At 44.4% G+C, this 24,182-nt stretch overlaps 1 protein-coding gene across 7 annotated transcripts in view; it reads left to right on the top strand.

Moving 5' to 3' along the window:
• PALM2AKAP2 (PALM2 and AKAP2 fusion) overlaps nt 1–24,182 on the top strand; it is a 481,551-nt gene that overhangs the window by 156,743 nt on the left and 300,626 nt on the right. The window lies entirely within an intron of this gene.

The following is a 24,182-nucleotide window of genomic DNA, read 5'->3' as shown; positions in this document are numbered from 1 at the left end:
AGCATCCTTCTTTTCCCGGGGTGGACAATCTGAAACCTATTTTCAGCATAGGAAGGAGCAACCAGTTTTGGCCAAGTTTACATGCACTTTTGGAAAAGTGTACCCTTGTGCATCTCGAGTGAAAAAGGAGAACTTTCTGGGACTGTGTGGATTTGAGCAATCTTGCCTCAGTGTTGCCAACGATCCGCAGATGTGGTATTTTTACTGGAGCCACCGCAGCTGGATTATATATCTCCTTCGCAGATGAGGGAATGATTACTGCTGCCGTATGAAATATTAACAATTAAAAGAGGTCTGTTCACATATTGGCCTAAAAGAATCTCCAGACGTTCTTCTACCTAAGTACCTTTTTTTTTTTTTGGTCCAAGAGTTCTCTGGAAACACATATAAATCTGTCGGAGAAATTGTGTGTAATGTTTTGGAATCGAAGTATATTAAAGTGTTTTCAAAATCTTTGGACAGATTCTTCATGGGGAAAATGCACACAGGCCTTTTTTTTTTTTTTTTTTTTTTTTTTTAAAGAATCGTTTGATATGGTTCCCAGGGCACTGGGACCGTCTTTACCAATGTCTTCACATTTTAAACGTCTTAGAGATTTGACCACTGAAATGAGAGGGACATTTGTCGGCAGTGTTGAAATGCTATGGTTTTTGGGGGGGGGGGGGTTGGTCTATTGGGCAATCTTTGAACTTGGTCCTTCAGAACTAAGGAAGGCTGTTTTGTTGTTGTTTTTGTTGTTGTTGTTTTCTCTTTTCCTTTTCCCTCTGTGCATGTATATTTGGATGGTTAATGAAGTTATTTTACGGTTTCTAAAGCTAGTGGCGAGGCAGTGTGGCCAGTGTGTCCTGTCAAACTTGATAAGAATGGAGATATTCACTTACTCGTGCCATGTAGCTGCTGGGTGTTTTATGTAAACTGAATAATGGGCGGCTTTAACCACCCCGAAGTGGCCGCTCCAGAGGCGGTTCAGTGGCTCCTAGCCTGTGTGAGGGTTTCCAACAGTTGTCACATTTTCTGCCTTTGCGTGAACAGCTTTCCTGGATGCCTGAGAACAGCTGAGCCTTATGAAAGGACTTGCTCTCTGAACGGGAGTCAGTAGCAGCTAATGCTGGGGCGACCCCTTTCCAAAGGGGCTTGGGTAATCCCGGGAGGGAGCCGGTGGATTTTCAAGAAAGATTGCACCAGTCTTTTTGGAATTCTCTTGAGTGTATGATACATTTAAAGACAAATACTTGTGCCTGTTCAGTTGTGGAATTGAGCTCGTCCTGGACCCGGGAAGATGCCGATGATTCTCGCCACTGTATCAGCTTCAATTAACACGTGTTGTCATTGGTTTGGATGCACTAACTGTGTGTGTGTGTGTGTGTGTGTGTGTGTGTGAGAGAGAGAGAGAGACACACAGGGAGACACTTAAGAAAGGAGAGAGGTCAGCGAGTCTTGATGACCGTATCAATAAATAGTTCTATGCTATGCTTTGGCCTAGGGCACACTCTCCGAATCTGGCAAATGCTCCCTCTCTCTTCCACCTTCCTAGAGTTCTCAGGGGACCATCAGGAGGAAGGTCCTAAGCCTTCCTCTAGAGCCTAGCACTCCTGCAGTATGTCAGGAAATGAGAAAGAGAACGAGCACAAGTCCTTACCTCTTCACCAACCTGGGCTCCTCCCTAAGCGGCGGAACAGAGAGACGAGGATTCTAGGCTGAGCGGTCCTGGGCAGTCTTTAGTCTGGACTGCTGTTTCTTCGTCTGTGCAGTGAGCTCATGCATTCTACCTCGTGGGCTTCTGGCAAGGTTTAGCTCTGAGACACGTGAAGTACCTGGCATGTGGTTGTCATTAGATGGTTTGAGCCCCTGAACCCCCCATTCCCATCTACAGCATCACTGTGTCCCGTGAGGCATCAAGACAGGACCTCTGGAGCACAGAGCCTGAATAGCTTTTTACATTTTCCCTTTTCATTCTGACAAAGGCCAGGGCTGTGTCCAGCATCAGTTCCTCCCGCTGCTTCAAACACAGGTCTGTCACCTGAGGATTCCTCCATCCATTCGTTCCCTGGGTCCTCACGGCATGCCTCCCCTGGAAAGGCACTATCAACACCAAAACGTCAGTGTCCCCACGTTTCATCCTTCAGAGGAAAGATACTGCCTTTTACATACTTACATCCTGAGAGGACAGATGTCCTATGACCCATTTGCCACATGGTCATCTGGGATTTCTCCCCTACCCCCACTGGAATGAAATACTCAGAAACTGTGGTACTTTAAATGGAATCTTCCAGTTGAATCCAGAGCCTGATCAATGAGAAAAGATGGATTTCTCATCCTACCTCTTGCAAAAGAAGAGCAGGTCCATCTTTGGCAACTTTCTCTGCTCCCTTCCACCTGTGGGGACATTCCAAAGTGTTAATATCAGGACAGAGCAGAGGGCTTGTATAGCAGAATGAGTGTGAATAATAATTCTGGGGAGTAATAATACAATTGCCATTTATTGAACATCATCTATTCAGCAAGGCACTGTGGGATCGGCTTTTTTTTTTTTAACCTTAAGTTTTTAATAATCTAAAGGAGAAACACAAACAATTACTTATGCAAATGAGCCACTCACGTGAGCAGGGAAACCAGCCTCTAGGAGTTGCAGAACATTCCCCGGAGAGGAGGCATTGGAGCAAGTCCTGAAGACTGGGTCAAATCACATATAACATAATAACCTTCCTAATTAGCAGGAGGCATTTATTGGTTTCTTGTTAGTTTATTACTCATTTGGAACACTTAATATGAGAAAGGAAAAGCCAAAAGCATGAAGAGGTTCAGTCAGAAGCTAAAGGCACAAACTCAATAATGAGACTAAAGGGCATTTCAACACACATTATGTCATTTAATACTAACAAACTGATGAGGCAGGAAATGCTGTATTATCCGCATTTTGCAGAGAAAGAGCCCAACATGAACAGAGAGTGTCAAAGCCAGGATTTGAACCCACACTTCAGAGCGCTGGAGCCCCCGTATTGACTCCTGTCCTGAATTGCTACTCCCAAGATGGTGGCAGCTTCTGCTTTTCCTGGGGGCACATTCCAGTGCAGGTGGTTCCAACAGCCCTAGTGGGAGCCAACAAGGGTAAAGCAGAATGATTGAGTAGCACTGGAAAAGGCCAAGACAAACTGGGAGGCTCACATCCTTTTGAGAGTCTTCCAAGCTGGGTTTCAGTGCATGGAAATATACTTTCTAACTGAATGAGTAACACTCTCTTGGGAGAGAAGCTATGGAGTCTCATTGGAAGTCAGCCTCGGGAGAGGATATTACGTCTGCATCCTTGAGAAAGACAGTCTTCCTTGGGCATGTGGGAAGATAAGTACATGTTGCAGAGGTAAGCATGTGCAATAGCCCACAGAGCCATGTGGACAAGGTCTCGGCCTCTAACAGGGACCAGCATAAGCATGGTCACAAATATGAAAGGCCAACCCAACCTACACATGCTTTCTAGAGAATTTTTGTCATTTCGTGAGAACCCACTCTGTGGAATAATGAAAACGATCTTTTGCATCTCTATACTGATTTACAATGTACAGATGCCTGAGTAGGTTACCTTAATTCTGAGCTGGGTGCGGCATTATCTTCACTTTACAAGTGAGGATACAGAGATATCCACTTCGGGCTCCCTGCCGCCGTCTTGAAACTCTCACACAGTTAGTGGGTCTGGGGCTCCCACCTGATCCCATCCTCTGTCCTGAGAAGGCCTGGATGTGGGTGGGTGGCTTAGGTTGGCCCCGCGTGCACTTGCAGAGAAACACATTTGACATTTCCTTGGCATTTCCTTGGATTCACATCTCAGTACCTCTTCTTGCCTTGAAACGATAAGGCCTAGAATACCACCCGGGTTACGGTGTGGGACCAGGGGCCAGGGTGCCAATCAGCCTGCATTTGATCCAGGCCACTTAGGTTGGTCTGCATAGCCTGGCTGCCATTTACACGTGATCCAGCCCAGTCCAACTTCCCAAGTCAGGGACCCCTCAGAGCATTTAGAGATCCAAACCCCAAACCCTTCAGTAAAAACAACAACAACAAACCAAACCAAAACAAAAACTCCGATTCTTGCAGGGACCATCCCTGTACAGTTCCCTTGTACATGTGCAAGGTCATACACCCACCCCTCTGACCCCTAATCTGGACCTCTGAGTATTTCAGGCTTTAGTCTCTTGGGACACAGAGCCGCTGCTCTGGCGAGAGCCCTGAGAAAGAATAGCAGTCATCACTAAAAAGTCCTCATAAAAAAAGCCAAGCAGCGGGGCTTGTGGGTTATGATTTGTCAGTATTTAAGGGAAACCAAGGCTTGGTACTGGCGCTTCTATATTTCTTCTGGGCTGCCCAGCACTTTTGGGACCCCTGCTGTTGGCCGTTTGAACTACCCACATTTCATCACGGATCCCTTTTGGGAATGTTGTTCAACTCGCTTGACAATAATCATTATGTGGTGTGACATCCGTCATCAGGTGGTGTGACATTGATGGAGACAGCAAATGGGCTCTGATGCATGGAGACAGTGGTCCCCTGGACTGGTAGAGCCTCGCACGGTCTGACTGGTTACGAGCAAGGTTTCTGGTGTCCGAAAGCCTTGGCTCGAGTCCTGGCTTTTCTCTTAGTATCTGTATGACCCCACTGTCCCTCATTTTCCTCATCAGTAAGATGGAGATAATGATAATACCTATCTCATGGAATTGTTGTGAAGGTTATTTGAGAAATTTTCATGGGACATGCCCAGAGCAAGGACTCAGAAAGCACTCCGCCAAAGCTCTTTAGTTACAAGTGAATCATTGAATCATACCTCATGGATCTTTAAGCAGAAAATGGACACTAAGAATGGAAGATGAATTCTGTTAACTTCAACATTTTTGTCAAACTGGGAAATTCAAGTGAACAGAGTAGGTATTGAGCATTTCCAGTGCAGAAGGATACCACTAATAACAGTGAAAAGGATTGTTTATGGTGGATAGGAGTTGCAGATTTAAAGGCTCCAGGGGCCAACATGTGACATGGAGGCTGGGGGGCAGCAGTGAGGACCTGGAGAGCAGACACCGCTCTTCGGTTAGGATCCGGTGAATTTATACCATGTGAGAATGCAAGTGAGTTCTATGTTGTTATGTCCACTCATCTAGAGAAGTGGGAAATCTGCTTCTTAAAAATGTGGGATCTCCCATTTAAGAAAGAACTAGTTTCAAAACTTTAAAAAAAATTGTGGATACAACAAAATTCCTTTGGGTCAACAGGTCAACCTTTTATGACCTCCAGAAGTAGGTAGAGCTTTGAACTTTACGATGTGCTTTTCTTATGCATGGACTTATTTGGGTTTCGTAAGGATACTGTGAATTAGTACGGCCAGCACCCCCTTGGTGTTTCATAATGTTACAAAATCAGGGTGTATTTTCACCAGGGTTTTGTGAGTTTGTTGTCCAAATGTTTGGACTGTTGGAAAAACAGTGCGCATTTGCTGTATCTTTTGACATTAAGTGAGCTTTTGGTAATCACTAACATTTTTGTAACCCAGAATATTCACATCTGGGTGGGTCATTGCTCTCTCAAAATTAACAGAAAAATTTTAGACAATCAGTATCTTGAGATGGGAAATTCCTGTTCTAGAGGAATCTTTAGGAACAAGGTATACATGTCTGAGCCCCTCACATAAATCACCCAGGGTGTTTATATGATATCAATTTATTACCAGCCTCACATAATGAACAACCTAGGGAGACCCAGCAGGGGTTAGGACTTCTAGTAATAGCAGCAACTGCCATTGGGCACAGACAGTTTGCCAGGTAAGGTGTAGAACGGTGATTCTCAAACCTTAGTGTATTAAGATCCCCTGAGAGCTTGCAAGGCAACCCCCTGGCAGCATGTTTGATTCTGTAGGCCCCGGGGTGGGGCCTGAGAACTTGCATTTCTAATGAGTTCCCAGGAGATGCTGTTCCCAGCTGCAGCTGCTGTTCTGGGGAACACAAGTGGAGCACACCTGCAAAGGGACAGAAGATGAATGGTCAAGAAAGATGGCAGCCTGGGTCTTGATCTGTGCCTCATACCCATTGTGACATGTCCAGGAGTTTGTGTGCTGTGGATATCTTCAAGAGGCAAAGTAGAATAAAAGATCAATTCAGTCATGATCAGCGGGAGCCTGAACAAAGCTCTGTTTGAAAGTGATCCAGCATGTTCCTCTCGTGTCAAGTGGCTGATCAAGAAGAGGTCTCTGTTTGGGTAGTTGCTTTAACTGATTTAAATATAGGGAAATTTCTATCTGTTGGTCACTTGAAGACACTGGTTTGAAGGGTATGCTTGGGATTGGCTGATTAAAACCATGGGCCACCAAATTCCCGGAGGGGGCACCTCAGTGAGACAAGAAGTCATGCAGTGCGGTCGATAGCCAACCTACCGTGGGAAGACACTGAGGGGTGCATGGTACCTAGTACAGTGCTCTAGATGGTTCCATAGCAGATCAGGCCATGGAGCCTGGTGGCAGCCCCTCCACCGCCCCCCACGCCTGGTTCCTCATGCAGCTGCTTCTCACGTGGGCAACTCCAGTGGGGGCTGCCAGGACAAGCCGCAACTGAGACTCATTTACTCAATGATGGTTAATGATTCTCTTAAGCCAGTCTGCGTGCACACAGGCATAGCTTGTCACTGGGCTTTCAAAGAGGAGTTTATTCTCGCAAAGCTGTCGTGGAGGCTTCTTTCATCCTTCCTTGTAGCGCCCCTCTTCTGAACCAACCCTTCATGTGCGGAAGGGGTCAGCCTCACCCAGCCTCTTCTCTGTCCTGAAGCTCCAATCACAGAGGCCACCCCTGTACAGGACAAGGCCCAAGAGAACATGGATAGGATTGTGGGTGATGGCCGCCCAGCATGGGATCCTTTGCTGAGGAATGTTCGCACATGAGTGCTGTGGGTTTGGGAGAATACTGCACAGCTGAGACCTATTTCTGACAGGAAATGCCAGCAGAAGCAGAGGTTTGTGTGGGGCGGTGTGCGTTGGAGCTACATGGCCCTGGGTTAATTCTTATGTCATTTTTTTTTCTCCCTTCGTTTCTCGTTGGATTAAAATCTTCAAAAGATTATTACAAGAGAGACAGATAAAGACAGCCTAGAGGCTATTTACTTAATGCTTGAACATATATAAAAAAATGCTGTGGGGTTAGTCTTTGACCCTAGGATCAGCAGTTCTGTTGCATCACATGAGTTCAGGCAGAAGACGGGAACAGGGAACACAGTACCTTTCCCTTGCATAAGATGGAGTGGAAAGAAAATCCATATGCGTCCCCAAGATAAAAGCTCTAGGTGTAGATGAGAAGTTTGTGGGCCAGACCTCAGGACGCATCCTCCTACCTATCATCCCTTACCGAGCAGCCGAGTTCATTACCCTGAGGGCTCCTGGGCTCTTGACAGTCTGCCCCATCAGATGTCTTCAGAGCATTTGTAAAAGCTGCCCTTACTTTTTTGCTGAATTATACTGGTCTTCTTCCTATTCTAGGTGGGTGGGATTCCCCCCCTACTTCTAAATTATAACCAGTCATCTGAGTATTCACTTTATTTTTAAATTCAGAGCTGAAACTTAAAACTTTGAGGGTTATAAAAAATGTTATTCTTAAGAGAAAAACACATGCTTGAAAAGTTAACCCCTTTAGTGGTACGTGAGGGATCTCTCTCTGCATCTGAGCAAAAATGGTGACAACTTTGAGGCCAGTGACTAGCACACAGGGCTCTAGGATTTGGGCAGCTCTGAGAGTATGCCTGGGCTGTCTGTGATGTGTGAGAGAGGTTGGGATCTAGGAGAGGTGCCTCCTGGCTGAGAGGCGTAGAACCTTCTCTATGGGGCTTCTGGTCAGTCTCAAACACTGAGTTTCTATGGCCTGATTTGTCAACATGGGCTGATAATACCTGCCGCCTCTAATGGGGTGGGAAGTGGTGCAGAAGTTTCCTTGTTCCAGTGGGGCCGTGAGGCAGCTAAGGTCTGAAATGCAGAGAAGAGTAGAGCGGTTCCTCAAGAAATTAAAAATAGACCTGCCACGTGGTCCAGCAATCCAACTGGGTGTAGCTCTGGAGGAAATAGACTCTCTACTTTGAGGACATATCTGCAGCATTATTTATTATAGCCAAGACATGGAAAAACCCACATGTCCATTGTCCCATGAATGGATAAAGAAAATGTGATATGTATTATAATGGCATATTATTCAGTCTTAAAAAAGGAAGTTCTGCCATGTATGACTACACAGATGGACCATAAAGGCATTATGTTACGTGAAGTAAACCAGATGCAGAGAAACAAATACTGTGTGATCTTGCTTATACGTGAGATCTAAAAAAAAAAAAAAGTCAAATTATAGTAATATACAGTGTAATGGGTTTTACTAGGGCCTGGGAGGTGGGGCCAAGGGAAGATATTAATCAGGCCTATAACTTTAATTAGAAGATGAGTAAGTTCAGAAGACCTAATATATAACATGATGACTAAGGTTAATAATAATGTGTTATATACTGGAAACTTGCTAAGAGAGTAGGTCTCCTGTGTTATCATCACACACAGACAGACACAGACACACAAATCGCAACTATTTGAGGTGATGGATATATTACGTTGTTTGTGATGATCATTTTGTAGTGTATATCAAAACATCGAAACATCATGTATACTGTAGATATGTACAATTCTTACTTGTCAATCATATTTCAATAAAGCTGGGGGGAAAAAAAAGATCATTTTTTTAAAAATCTGAAAAGCTTGAAGCTATTGTGAGTGACCCTAACCCCTGAGGGTCCCATTTTTCTTTACCAGGTGCTTTGCAGCCAGCCTTGTTCATGAATAGCAAAGTCTGAACGTCTGTGTTCAACACACAGTGCTGTTCATTAAATAAAACTCACAACTGAAGCGGAAGGGTATTTAACAATTGGCGGGTTAAGTCTGGTGGGGATGAGTCGAAAGCCAGGGCAGAGCCTGGAGGCTAGGATGTATGCTTTACTGCCACCAACTACTAGAAGTAAGACTCTAGTAGCCCGATCACCCTCATCCTTATTCACCCTGGAGTGAGAATGGTAGGTACCTGGGCAGTATTGGAGCTGAGAAGGGAGAAGGAAGAGGAAGTATTCATTCTGACAATACAGAGAAGAGGAGGTGACGGGGAAAGTAAATTCAAAGGCTCGGCGACCCCCTCCCCCCTCCTTCCACCATCATCTGTGTCTGGACATGTCAGCTGCTGCGACCTCTGGATGATTCCAGCTGTCTGTCTGCCCTAAACCTGGGTCCACAGAAAAAAGCTGGAAGTTAGACTGGCTTAGCATTGGAAGGGCAGGCGTGGAACATCTCCCCTGTAGGGAGACAGGGAACCCCAGAGCTCTAAAAGCAAGTAAGTTGTGGCAACTGCATCCTGTTGCATTTTTTAGGGGAAGGGGAGAGGGGTCTCCCAGTTTCTGAGAGCTTTTCATGGGCCAGACACCCGGCCGAATGCCTGGTGTTAAAAACCCAGATGTGTACGGATGCCAGGTTGACAAGATGGCTGAGTTCTTGGGGTTGTGGCGACCCAGACAGTGTGGGTGCTTTTCAGGGATAGGCAGCACTCAACCCTAGCTGATTGGTACTTTGTGGGAACACATGCCCAGGATCTTCTGCTTTTTCAAGAGAAAACCTGGAGATCCAGCTTTTGAAGGAAGTCTGTTGATGTTTAAATGTTCACAGCGATTTAAACACTGTGTGGGCCAAACCTAACATAATGAGATTTTAACACAGTGTGGGCTGGATCCATTTCCCATCCCAGTGCCCCCCTGCCAGTCCCCATCTTGGGCCACCAGCTTGCCACTTCTGCTTTTCACAGCATATTTTATTTAATTGTCAGGAGTATGAGAAGGTGCTGGGGTGGTAGTGTTAACAGTGGGAAGCTAAGTGAGATGTAGATAGGTTTAGGCATGTTGGGCAGATTTGTGGGTGGGCCTGTCAGAAACCCTTTGTGGGCCTTTGGGGATGGGGACCTTGTAGGAGAACCATAGTCTTGGGTTAAAGTCAGGACAGCTACTTAAATCAGTTCCTTATGCAGCTTGCTTGAGGAACTGGTGAATTCTCCATAGACATAACAACTGAAAGCCCTCTTTAAAAGACAATTAACAGAGCACATGTGACCGTTCTGAAGTATACATTTTTGAGGGGGGAGCGGCAGAGGGAGAGAGGAGAGGGAATCTTAAGCAGGCTCGTGCCCGGCGCAGAGCCTGATCTCATGACCCTGAGATCTTGACCTGAGCAGAAATCAAGAGTCAAATGCTTAACTGACTGAGCCACCCAGGTAACCCTACTTCTCAGAATTTTAACACATGTGTAGATTTGTGTAACCACCAACAGAGTTGGTAGTGTTCAGTTCTGACAGCCTCCAGTACTCCCCCAAGAAGCACTGGTTTTAAATTTCTTCAGACACTGGCGTGTAAGTCGTTCTGCTTGCCCTTCCCTTTGCACCCTAACTTTAACCAGAACAGGAGACTGGGGTTCCCAGTCTCTGGTGGGTAGCTCTTTCCTAATAAGCACCGCTCCTAGACCTTTAACAAATTCTAATTTTCCCCTAGTAATTACCTTCAGCTCTAGGCTGGCCCCCCTTTTTCCCTATCCCCTACCAGGGTCATCACATTTAGCAACTAAAAATATAGGGTGCCCAGTTATGGCCTGGGGCACACTTTTATACTAAAAGATTGCTTGTTGACCTGAAATTCAGGTTTAACTGGACATCCTATATTTTATGTGATGAGCCCATCCCCTTCAAGTACACATCGCATCCGCCACCGATTTCAGAACCTGCTTCTCCTGGGGTTGTGTTTCACTCTTCCACGGTGACTCTGAAGATACCCCTTGGTTTTAAATAGTAACATGTTTTTGTAGGGAGAGAGGGCACGTATTGGAAGGATGAGAGGACCTCATCGATACATTAACATGTTTCCAAGAAATCCACCTGACCTCTCTTTTCTGGAGACTAAGAAATGGCCTAATGTGTGTCGGGAGGAGAATTACTGAATTTCAGAAGTTGGTGCATTTCCCAGCCCCTCCTGCCCCTCCCTCAGCCCAACCTCTGAATAATATCCAACTGCACAGTCTAAATAAGGAGATCGCTCACACTGAATGGGTTTAAAAATACCACTGGAATGTGAGCCTTCAGCAAGCCATAGATCTCCTACTGTATTGAGTAAGATGGGGCCTGGTGGTGTGTTGCGAATGAGTCTCTCGGTGGCCCCAACTAGATGATTCCCAGCCTGGGTATTTGGGTTGCGAGTGCTGTGATAGTTGATTTATTTGTCTCTTTTTTTTGTTTTGTTTTGTTTTTTCATTTATCACTTTTAACTAGTGTGATTTCAGAATCCCAGTGAGACAAGAAGGAAAATCAATTTAATTTTTTTTAAAAGATTTTATTTATTTATTTGACAGAGATCACAAGTAGGCAGAGAGGCAGGCAGAGAGAGAGGGAAGAGGAAGCAGGCTCCCCGCTGAGCAGAGAGCCTGATGTGAGGCTCAATATCAGGACCCTGGGATCATGACCTGAGCTGGCTTTAACCCACTGAACCACCCAGGCACCCCGGAAAATCAGTTTTATATGGCAGCTACAGCATTAAGAAAAATGGAAATTCCAATAACCTATCTAGGCCAAGGGTCATCAAACAATAGCCCACAGGTCAAATCGGACCTGCAGCCTGTGTGGATAGGACCTGTGATCTGTATGTGGCTCTTACAGTTATAAAAGAAAGGAAAACAGTCTTTTAAGGACTATTTCATGACACATGAAAATTATGTCAAGTTCAGATTTCAATGTGCACAAATAAAGTTTTATTAGAACATGGCCATCCCCATTCATTTATGTGTTGTCTAGGGCTAACTTCGTGCTAGGACAGCACATTTGAGTAGTTCCAACAGAGACCGTGTGGCCTGCAAAGCCTGAAATACTTATTTTATGACCGCTGCTAGAAAAATTTCTGTCTCCTGCTCCAGATGGCGTATCTTCTATGGTTGTGTCTGCCGTTAAGGCTCTAGGTGTCTTTTACCTTAAAGGAGTAACTGTTTTCTTCTTGCTGGCCATCCAGAACAATAGAGCGTGTCAGACAGGCTTGTACTGTTTCCTGAGCTACCGTGATGACAGGCTTATACTCCCTGAAGAGCTCACATGTGAGTTTTGCGACTGCAGAATTTTCTTGTTATATCCTTGCTATCCAAGCCACAAACTGCATGTTGTTTCCTTTTGAAAGCCGGAAAACCTGATCTCTTAGAAGTAATGGTTTGGCCCCTTTAAAAATAAATCATTACATTTAAAACCATTTTTTTCCCCTGGTGACAGGGACTGAGAGGGTAGAGGAAAACCATTGGTGATTCTCCAGGTCATTTTTCTTTCTCCTCAGAAATTTCCAGAACCCTCCTTCTGCTCTCTCTGAGGATTTTGAGGGTGAAGTGTTAGACTGAGAGTCAGAGAACACACCTACCGCTTTCCCAGAGTCCAAGCAGGAAGCCAGTGAATAGTGGCTTCTGACCAGCTGCCCTGTCATTTGTTAGCACATCATGGAGGGTTCATTACCTTCTGGAAGCCAGAGTGTCACAGTCTTCAGTGCACATGAAGTGACTGTCAGCTCAAGCTGATGGTGGCCTGTGGTGGCGGAGTCCATGCTGGCCTCTCTGAATCGACAAGTGTTTCCTTTCTGCTCTCTTGGCTTTCTTGTTTAGAAGGGCCAGGTGCCACCATGAAAGCTCCTCAGTGCACTCCAGCCCTGCACTCTCCTGTGTCCTGTGACAGTTAGTGGGGGCATGCATTCTGCATGTCGGATGCTCTGGATCACCTGGCTCTGGTGACCAGGGGGGTTTACGTTCCTAGTTCCTCAGAACTCTAACAATTAGACAGTTCTCAACAGGCCAACATTCCCAGGGCACTACGCAGACAGCAGATTGAAACATACTCCCAGTCTTGTGAAAAGTGCTCATTACTTGTCTGGAGCTTCAGCTTGAGGGGCAGACCACGGGTTTGCCACACATAGAGAACATAGGCTGGGGGACACCATCTTTGTGCTCTCCCTTGGCCTCACTGCGGGTCACTGGTACTTGTCAGAAAGGAGCTTATACACTCATCTGAAGCCCTGATTTTTGCAACTGTCACCCAGGGGACACCTCCAGATCACCTGGTCTGGAGGCCAGCAGGGTTTACAGTTGGGGTTCCATGGGGATGTATGTATTTGCATGTTTTATTTTTTTCTATTTGTATTTTTAAAGATTTTTTTTTTATTTGGGTATTAGGGAGAGAGAGGGATAGAGGGAAAGGGAGAAACCAACTCTCCACTGAGCAGGGCACCAGACGCAACGCAGGGCTTGATCCCAGGGACCCAGGATGTGACCTGAGACTAAGGCAGATGCGTAACCCACTGAGCCACCCAGGCACCCCTATTTGCATACTTTAAAAGCTGCTGCCTGAGGATCTGGTTTCCAATCAGCCTGAAACCAGGTGCTGATTGAGATCCCTCCCTTTAGAACACTGACAGGTCTTGATAGACCATTAACAACTGGGACCTATCAGGAATAAATCAGGCCTCTTAGACAGTCACAGTTCAACAATTTATTACAAGGATCATACATCAAGTGGGATTTATTCCAGGGATACTAGGATGGTTCAACATCCATAAATCAATTAACGTGATATACCACATTAATAAAATGGAGGATAAAAATGATAAGACCACCTCACTAGATGTTAAACATGTGACAAAATTCAACATCCATTTATGATAAAAATTCTCAACAAAATGGGTGTAGAGGGAATGTAGCTCAACTTAATAAAAGGCCATATCTGACAAGCCCACAGCTAATGTCATACTCGACAATGAAAAGCTGAAAACGTTTCCTCTAAAGTCAGGAACAAGACTAGGATGCCCACTCTTGTGGTTTTTATTCAACATAGTATTAGAAGTTTTACCCAGAGCAGTTAGGCAGGAAAAAGAATTAAAAGACATCCAAATTGGAAAGGAAGAAGTAAAACTGTCATTATTTGTGGATGACATGGTTTTATATATAGAAAACCTAAAGACTTCACTAAAAAATTGTTAGAACTAATAAAAGAATTCAGTAATGTTACAGGGTACAAAATCAATGTAGAAAAATCTGTTGGATTTTTATACACTAGCAATGAACTGTCAGAGAAATTTAGAAAACAATACCATTTGCAATTGCATCAAAAAGAATAAAATACTTGGAAAAAAATTTAACAAAGGAAATGGAAGACCTTTATGCCAAAAACTATAAAACATTGATAAAAGAAATTGAAGAGACACAAATAAATAGAAAGAAATTTCATGTCAATGGATTGGAAGAATTAATATTGTTAAAACGTTCATATTACCCAAAGCAATCTGCTGATCTGGTATAATCCCTATCAAAATCCTAATGGCATTCTTTTTTTTTTTACAGAACTAGAACAAACAATCCTAAAATTTGTATAGAACCACTAAAGATGCAGAATAGCCAAAGAAATCTTAAGAAAGAGGTACAAGGCTGAAGGCATCATATACCTTCATTTCAAATTATATTACAGTATGGTGTTGGTATAAGAACAGAGGTGTAGAAACACAATAGATACGTGGAACACAATAGAGAGCCAAGAAATAAATCCATGTATATACGGTCAGTTATGACAAAGGAGGCAAAAATACACAATGGTCAAAGGACAGCCTCCTTTTCTTTTTGAAGAATAAAATTGATAGGTTATATTTACTGTAATATACAGACCCCCTGCCTTCAACAACAAGCAAATGCATATTATTTTCAAAAATATGTAGAGTGTAGCCACAAAAATTGAACATGTATCATATAGTAAAGGTACCTCAACTAATTTGAATCCATTGGTATTTTCAAGACCAGTGAAAATGATAGAATTTAATTATTTTTTTAAAGTAAGACTATTTCCTTATTTTTATTTTAAGTAATACTTGAGAGATTCTGGGAAACAAACTGAGGGTTAGAGAAGGGAGGGGGTTGGGGGATGGGTAGCCAGGTGATGGGCATTAAGGAGGGCGCATCTTGGATGAACACTGGGTGTTATATGAACTAATGAATAGGTGACTACTATGTCAAAAACTAATGAGGTACTGTAAGCTGGCTAACTGAACATAATTAAAAAAGGGTAATACATGAATACAGCCTCACTTTAAGACACGAAGTCATTCAAACAACAGAAAAACAACCTCACTTCTTTTTCCCCACTAGGCAATGCTATTTAAAAAAAATTACTATTATTTTTAATTTAAATTTTAGGTAGTTAGCATACAGTAGCAATATTGGTTTCTGGAGTAGAATTCAGTGATTCATCACTTACATATGATACCCAGTGCTCATCATAATAAGTGCCCTTCTTCACACCCATCGCCCATCTAGCCCATCCCCTACCACCTCCCTACAGCAACCCTCAGTTTGTTCTCTATTGTTATGAGTCCCTGATAGCTCATTTCCCTCTTTCCCTTTTTTTTCTGTCCCTTCCCCTATCACCCTCTCTTGTGTCTCTTAAATTCCACATCTGAGTGAGATCATAAGATAATTGTCTTTCTCTGACTGACTTGTTTCACTTAGCATAATACCCTTTAGTTCCATCCATGTTGTTGCAAATGGCAAGATTTCATCCCTTTTGATGGCTGCATAATATTCCATTTATCTATAAATGCATGCATACATACATACATACATACATACATACCACATCATCTTTATCCACTTATCTGGGAATAGACATCATTTGGGGCTTTCTCTATAGTTTGGCTATTGTTGATAGTGCTGCTATAAATATTGGGGTACATGTAACCCTTCAAATTTGTATTTTTGTATCCTTTAGGTAAATACCTAGTAGTGCAATTGCTGGATCATTCCAGTTTCAGCTTTTCTGAGGAACCTCCATACTGTTTCCCAGAGTGGCTACACCAGCGTGAATTCCCACCAATATTGTAAGAGGGTTCCAACCCTTTCTCCACATCCTCTCTAACACCTGTTGTTTCTTGTGGTGTTAATTTCAGCCATCCTGACAGGTGTGAGATGGTATTTCATTGTGGTTTTGATTTGTATTTCCCTGATGATGAGAGATGTTGAACATCTTTTCATGTGTCTGCCATCTGGATGTCTTTTTCTGAAATAGAGGACAGCCTCCTTAATACATGATGTTGGGAGAACTGGACAGCTACTTGCAAAAGAATGAAAATGGGTCACTATCTTATACCATACACAAAGTTACCTCAAAATCAGACCTGAAACCACAAAAGTTATAGAAGAAAACACAAGCAGTAAGCTCCTCGATATTGGTCTTGGTGATGATTTTTTGGATCTGATTCCAAAAGGAAAGGGAACAAAATTAAAATCAATTTTTTTGTTGTTGAGTTAGACTACATCAAACTAAAAGCCTTTTGCACTGTAAAGAAACCATCAGTAACATGAAAAGACAACCTACTAATTGAGAGAAAATATCAGCAAAACTTATATCCAATAAAAGTTACTATCCAAAATATATAAAGAATCAGCAAAAACCCTGCAGACAATCTGATTTAAAATGGGCAGTATATCTCAGTAGACACAGAGAAGACATAGAGACGGCTAATAGGCACATGCAATGAAACTAACATCAACATCACTAATCATCAGTAAATGCTAGTCAAAACCACAATGATATATCACCCCGTACCTGTTAGAATGGCTGTTATCAAAAAGCAAGAAATAACAAATGTGGGTGAAGATGTGGAGAAAAGGGAACTTTCAAGCACTGTTGGTAGGAATGTGAATTTGTGCAGGCACGGTGGAAAACAATATGGAGGTTCCTCAAAAAATTAAAAATAGAACCCCACCATATGATCCAACAATCCTACTTCTGGCTTTTTATCTGAAACACTAATTCAAAAAGAGATGTGTACCTCCATGATCATTGCAGCACTATTTACAATAGCCAAGATATGGAAACCACCTAATAATAGATAAATGATCTGTACACAATGGAATACTGCTCAGCCGTAAAAAGAATGAGATCTTGCCGTTTGTGACATGGGTAGACCTTGAGGCTATAATGCTAAGTCAAATAAGACAGAGAAAGACAAATACCAGAAAATGTTACTTGTATGTAGAATCTGGAAAACAAAACAAATGAACAAATGGAACATAACTTAGAATGTTGGTTGCTAAATGGCTATCAGACACATGAAAAAATGTTTCTCATCACTAGCCATCAGGGAGATTCAAATTAAAACCACCCACCTTGAGATACCAACTTACACCAGTTAGAATGGCCAAAATTAGCAAGACAGGAAATAACGTGTGTTGGAGAGGATGTGGAGAAAGGGGAACCCTCTTACACTGTTGGTGGGAATGCAAGTTGGTGCAGCCACTTTGGAGAACAGTGTGGAGATTCCTTAAGAAATTAAAAATAGAGCTTCCCTATGACCTCGCAATTGCACTGCAGGGTATTTACCACAAAAATACAGATGTTGTAAAAAGAAGGACCATCTGTACCCCAATGTTTATGGCAGCAATGGCCATGGTCTCCAAACTGTGGAAAGAACCAAGATGTCCTTCAACGGACGAATGGATAAGGAAGATGTGGTCCATATACACTATGGAGTATTATGCCTCCATCAGAAAGGATGAATACCCAACTTTTGTAGCAACTTGGACAGGACTGGAAGAGATTATGTTGAGTGAAATAAGTCAAGCAGAGAGAGTCAATTATCGTATGGTTTCACTTATTTGCAGAGCACAAATAACACGGAGGACATAGGGAGATGGAGAGGAGAAGGGGGTTGAGGGAAATTGGAAGGGGAGGTGAACCACGAGAGACTATGGACTCTGAAAAACAATCTGAGGGTTTTGAAGGGACAGGGGGTGGGAGGTTGGGGGAGCCAGGTGGTGGGTATTAAGGAGGGCACGTATTGCATGGAGCACTGGGTGTGGTGCAAAAAATAATGAATTCTGTTATGCTGAAAAGAAATTAAAAAAAAAAAAAGAATGGTGGTTGCTGGAGGAAGGTGGTTGGGGACTGGGTGAAAAGAGTGAGGGGGGCCAAGAGATACAAACTTTAGTTGTGAAAGAAGTCATGTGATGAGCAGCATGATAATTGCAGTCAGTGATACTGTGGTGCATGTTTGAACGTTGCCAAGAGAGTAAATCTTCAAAGTTCTCGACATAAGAAAAAAAATTATTTTTTGTAACTTTGTGTGGTGATAGATGGTAACTAGACTTATCGTGGCGGTTGTTTCAGAGTGTCCACAATTATTGAATCATTACATTGTGCCCCTGAAATGAATATAAACTTGTATGTCAGTGACACCTTAATTAAAGACGAAAGAGCCAGGCACAACTTTGAGTCTTGTCTGCCTGGAAATTTCCAAAGGGTCTTTGGTGCCTTAGTAAATATTTTCAGATTGCCCAAGGTTCTGTGAGATAGCAGAGCCATAATTGTGAAATCAGGTTTAAAGACAACAGTTAGTGTCGTGCTTGGGCTGCTCTTGTGACCGTGTCATAGAGAGCCACAGTGCGGGTACTCAAGGGTGCTCTCCCTGCAGATGGATGGATTTAGGGCTTGTGGTGATACAAACTCCTGACCCTGAAACTCTCTCTCTGGGCAACCTCTGGAGAAGCTGCTCAGAGAGTAGGACGCCAGACATAAACAGCGTAGCGTTTCTCAACTGTGACACTATTGACCTGACACTTTGGACTGAATAACTCTTCGCAGTATGGGGGTGTCCCATGTATTGTAAGATATTTAGCAGTATCCCTGGTCTCTATCTGGTAGATGCCAGTAGCACACCCCCTCCCCCCTGCCGTCCCCCAGTTCCTCATCATGACAATCAAATATGTCTCCAGACATTGCCTGGGAGACAACATAAACTCTCTGAGAGCCACTGACCCAGTATACCATAATGGTTAGCCCTCTGTAGTACTATCTTGGAATGACCTCCAAGGCCGCACTGGGGTTTTGGAGAAAGAACACCATGATAGAGTTTGCCTTTTACGTGCGAGAGCTGAGGGATTCATGGGTAAGGAGCCTTGTTACTTCACGTCTGGGCAGAGGCTCATTAATCGGCCTTTTTTTTTTTTTTTTTAAAGATTTTATTTATTTATTTGAAAGAGAGAGAATGAGAGAGATAGCATGAAATGGGGGGAAGTCAGGGGGAGAAGTGGACTCCCTCTGTGCAGGGAGCCCGATACGGGACTCGATCCCAAGACTCCAGGATCATGACCCAAGCTGAAGGCAGTCGCTTAACCAACTGAGCCACCCAGGTGCCCCTAATCAGGCCTTAATCTGGGGTTGGAACTGTTCCCAGAGCACCATTCATTCACGCATGGTTCCTGCGCCATGTGTATTTGTGCTAAAAAGATGTCTTAAGAGGCGTCTTGTCTAAGTCCTGCAGAATGGAGGTGCTGGAGTTGGTCTGATGACATAAAGTGGCAGGAAGCAAAACAGGGGCAAAGTGTATAAATGCCCGTCTCTTTGCCCCGCACGATCATAAACTTCTGGAGGACAGGAGCTGTGCTCTTGTCATTCTCAGTGTGCTGCCTCCTGTGGCATTGGGTCAAAACCTGCTTAGTGACTGGAAGCTGGGCTCCTAACTGCTTTTATATCTTGTGCCCCTTTGTGGTCTTGTGGACCCAGTTCAGAATAAAGCCGAAATGTACAAAATAAAAGACACAGGGTTAAAAAGATGATCTGAAATACAGTGGGAAAACAAGAAAACAATAGTAGGACACAAATGTGCTACTTTATTATTCTATTATAGCAAATCCAATGACAGTTCTGATATGCAGTCCAACCTCAAATTACTGAGGGGCAGAGGTGTTATTTTGAGTTATCTCAAACAGCTATAATGTGAGATGAGTGTAACTGTGAGTTCTACTGAAGACAAAGTCATGGGTGCTAAAGACTTTCCTGAGGCTTGTGCTCATGTTCAAAACTAAAGATGGTGCTAAATTTCAGTTAGAGGTTAGTGAGAATAACCTTTAGCTGGAAGCCCTGGTTTCTGACTTATCCCTAGATTCCCTAAATTCTTTCCTAACCAAGCCCCTGCTTTGAAGGCTCCCTCCATTCTCTTGCCTGGCCCTTCCATGGCCACCTTCCTAGATGCTCTTCCCTTGCAAATTTCTCGAGGTTCCATCTTCTACACTCATTTCCACCTAACATCTCCTAGCTGGGTCGTTCATTGGTTCCTAACTTTCTCACTGAGGTTAGCCAGGGAAGGGAAACTTTCAGCCTAGCTCATGGTTCCCCTGAGCTCGAGGAGAGAAAAAAATGGGCACATCATAGATGCCCAATGAATGCTTGTTGAGTTGAAAAGTTTGCTTTGCCAGCTTCACCCTTTTTATCTGGTGCTGCTGTTGGGTGTTGAGTTGGTGCTTGGACTGAGGTCATTCCACCCTTGATGCCTCCCCTCTGGGTGGAGAGCATCTAGTATTTCCAGTTAGAGCATCATCCTTCAGTCCTGTTTGCCTGGTTCCTGGAGGTCTACAGAGTAAGGCTGTGAAATTTTGTCCCCTCATGAAGAGAGAGGGCTGCACACCCATTGTGACTTCGGGAGCAGCAGTGAGCCATGGGAGCAGTAGGACCTTTGACCAGCAATGAGTCCCCTACATGCCCCTGCCATGAGCAGCTCTGCAGAGGTCTCCTAATCCCCATGGTCCACCTAGCTCTGGAACAGCAGGGTGGGGGATATGCGCAAACCAGGCAGCCTGGGGATGGGTGATGGCTTCATGAGAATTCCATAAGAAAGACCGAAAACCAAAATGGGCCATCTCTAACTCAGTTCCCTATGATAACAAAGTCACAAGTTTCCAAAATGTGCTGTGAGTTTAGCACCAGTGGTTTTCACCCAATGAATACATCTACCCAACTTGGATCTTATGGCTTCCCCGGTTCTTGCCCCCCCCCACCCTCACCCCCCCACTGGATTGTTACAAAGGATCTGTAGTATATTCCTAGGGCTGTCCTAACAGAGTGCCACGAACTGGGCAGAAATGTACTGACTCAGAGTTCTGGTGGCTGGAGGTCTGAGATGACGGTGTCAGCAGGGTTGGTTTCTACTGAGGGCTATGCAGGAAGGTCTTCTCCAGGCCTCTCTCCATGACTTACAGGTAGGCAGCTTCTCTCTGTCTCTTCACATTGTCTTCTAGGTGCATCTGGCTCTATGTCCAAATTTCCCCCTTTTATAAGAACACCCCTCATATTGGCTTAGACCCCAACCTAATGACACAATTTTAACCGGATTATCTCTGTAAAGATGCTATCTCCAAATAAGGTCACATTCTCTGATAGTGAGGATTAGGTATTGAGGATACTTTTGAGAGGGGCACATTGAACCCCATATAGGGGTCCCTGCATGTTTTCAGACGATATCGGCATCTCACAGTGATGGTTGTTTGTATCCTACTCTTCTTCTGACTGTAGTGCTAGAAATCGTGTCCAAGGGAAATGGCCCAGGAACCCATAGGTAGAGGTTCCCATTTGCTACTAATGCCTCAGATCTCTGCCTTTTTTTTCACATCATGACTTCCTTTTAGCACCCACAATCCTCAGCATCCTACAACCTTCTGTCTCCAGTCAAAGCCTTGTATCTGAAAAGGCCCAGAACGGCATTTCACACAAGGTGTGATGAAGAAAGCTTAAACATTCCCTCCCTCTGAAAGCCAGCTAAAAGCAAGGCAGAGCTGTAAAGGATGTCACAGGAGTTCAGGATGTCAACTCAGCCACCATTAGTGCTATCTGTGTTTTGTTTGGGACCCAAGGTTGTCCCCTAACTTGCCGTCAATCATGAGCCACACATTCCTGGTGGGTTCAAGGCTATTCAGAGTCCACGGAGTTCTCTCATTTCCATTATCTTGTTGGGGCCTCAATGATCAGCACAAGTATTATTTTCTGGATTTTACTGCAGAGAAAACAGTTCAGCTAAGCAATCCGTCCATATTCATATATGGCAATATCATCCACATCTCTAAGCCAGCTCTCTCTCCATTACCTCCAACACACCCGCCCTCTCACCTTCCATTTCTTCTCTGGGTTCCCACGGTGTGGTCCAGGCAGCCTGAATCTCAGTTTCACTGATTCCCTTGCTCTGCTCCGGGAGCCCATCCTGGCCCTTCCTGCTGTCCTCAGGAGGGCAAAAAGTAGCCTACCCCTGAGCAGGGTGGCCAAGGTGAGAGTATTCTTTGTCCCCGGTTTAGGCCAAAGGAGCACACGGGCAAAGGCACAAAGCTCGCGAGAGTGAAAGCAGCCCCGAGAAACCACATGGAGTTGGGCGTCGTGGAGCATCCCAAGAAACGAGGCTCGAACCGCAAGAGGTGCTGGGTCCTGGTGTGCCCCGTGCAGGGGACCAGGACTTGCCCGGTGGGTTGTGGGAGCCCGTGAAGGCCCATGGTTTCTCAGAGAATGCCCTGTGGCAGAGTGGGAGGCAAGAGGAGGCAGACAGCAGTTGTCCATCCCCGCTCACCCCTCCAGAGCCCCGTCACCGCCAGAGGTGGTACATTCCTGAAGGGTTCTGAGGTGCTCTCCACTCCTTCCATGCAGAGGTCACCTTTAGCTTTTATTATCGCTTAAATCATCCTCTTGATCCTGAAATCCAGAAGCAGCAGCTTAACCAACTTCAGCTGAAACCCTCAGAACCAATGGAAACCAATTTGGAGCCTGAATGTTGGAGGTTATTTCTGGACGCTGTGACATCCTGTTCAACTTTCAGAGGAGCCTGGGAATAAAGGGGTGACTCAGTCTGTGAGCTTATTTTTAGGGAAAGCTGAGAATTCAGTGTGGAGCCACTCAGAGTCCCCATTGCCTGCCCGTGCAGAGTGTGCTATTGGGGAAGAGATTTCTGGGCAGAAATGCTGTATTTATCATCAACTGAATGTTACCCGGCACATCCTACACACCAGCACAAGGTTTGTTGATTTGAGAAGAGGGTGGAAATCCAATATAAACAAACCTTTAACTCAGAGAAGCATGTTTCAGGGCACTTGCATTTGAGAGCTGACTTCAGAGCTCAAGAACTAATGTCATAAGAGTTCCTGTTTATTGGGGTTTTTGTAGGTCCTACACATGATGGTAAGTGCTTTGCGGAAGCATAACAGGAATGTTGGTTCTCTGTTGGAGGTATGGTATTGTCATCAGTGTTTTATAGTGGGGAAATGTTAACTTAAGGAAGTTAAACAGTAGCCTAGGGCCAGGTAGCTGAGTCCAGATTGGACCCGAGATTTGACTCCAAAGTTCATGCAAATGACTGCTCCAGTTTTGGCGAATAAGTAGCCCACGTGCTGCCACTCTTTGGTCCTGGGAATCACTCATTGCTCATGGAATTATTTCCTGCTCAGCTCCGATTTGGCCACAGGATCCTTCCCAACACAGTACTCTGGGTAGTTCCTGTGACCAACAGACCAGCCTTAGTGCTTGAGATAAAGCGCCTCAGTCGTCTTATTTTTTCTCTTTGTATTTGCTCAAGATAAATTTTGAAGTCTGGAGACTTTTTGTTGTTGTTGATTTCTACAGATCTATTTATAGTCTTTTATTTCCCAAATACTTGTAAGAAACAGAGCATTTAACGGGATTTCCTCTTACAGTCAGTGGAGACTCTGTATTCTTTAATAGGGGGATTCAGCTGCCTTGGAGGGAAGAATGACATTTTAGGAACCCGAAGCCTTGATATGGACAATTGCCTTATGTATTGGTGTCTGCAGTGATGAGTGGAAGATGAGGGATGAACTTCAGGAACTCAGGCTGTTTACAGCAATAATGCTTTCAAATAACCCAGTCTGATTAATTATAGCAGGATGGTGGAGGGCAGGGGAGGGCGTGGCTGTGGTATGAAGGCTAAGAAAGCAAGATAATGGGGCAGATGCTGGGGGAACACGCTCTGCTTCAGTTGCTGTGAAAAGTGTCAGCTCACCAGGCAGGCCTGTGGTCCTGAAAGTGTAGCAACGGTTGGGGCGGAAGTCCCAGCGGGGAAAAGGGAGCTCCTTAAAAGCAAGCTCAGACAAGAGCAAAGGGAAGGCAGTCTCCGGGTTGGTGCCCAAGGAAGAAAAAAGGACCCAGCCATGTAGCAGGATGAGCTAGAATCCACCCAGGAGGAAGTCCCATGGTCAAGATAGAAAACTGGAACATTAAGATATAATAATAGAAATATATTGTTTAGGCAGTGCATGCATGCATTTAAGGTTC

The sequence above is a fragment of the Mustela erminea genome, chromosome 12 (assembly GCF_009829155.1).
Source record: "Mustela erminea isolate mMusErm1 chromosome 12, mMusErm1.Pri, whole genome shotgun sequence".
NCBI classification, from domain to species: domain Eukaryota; kingdom Metazoa; phylum Chordata; class Mammalia; order Carnivora; family Mustelidae; genus Mustela; species Mustela erminea.
Note: the sequence above shows the minus strand (reverse complement) of the source record. Positions and strands in the feature narration are given on the sequence as shown.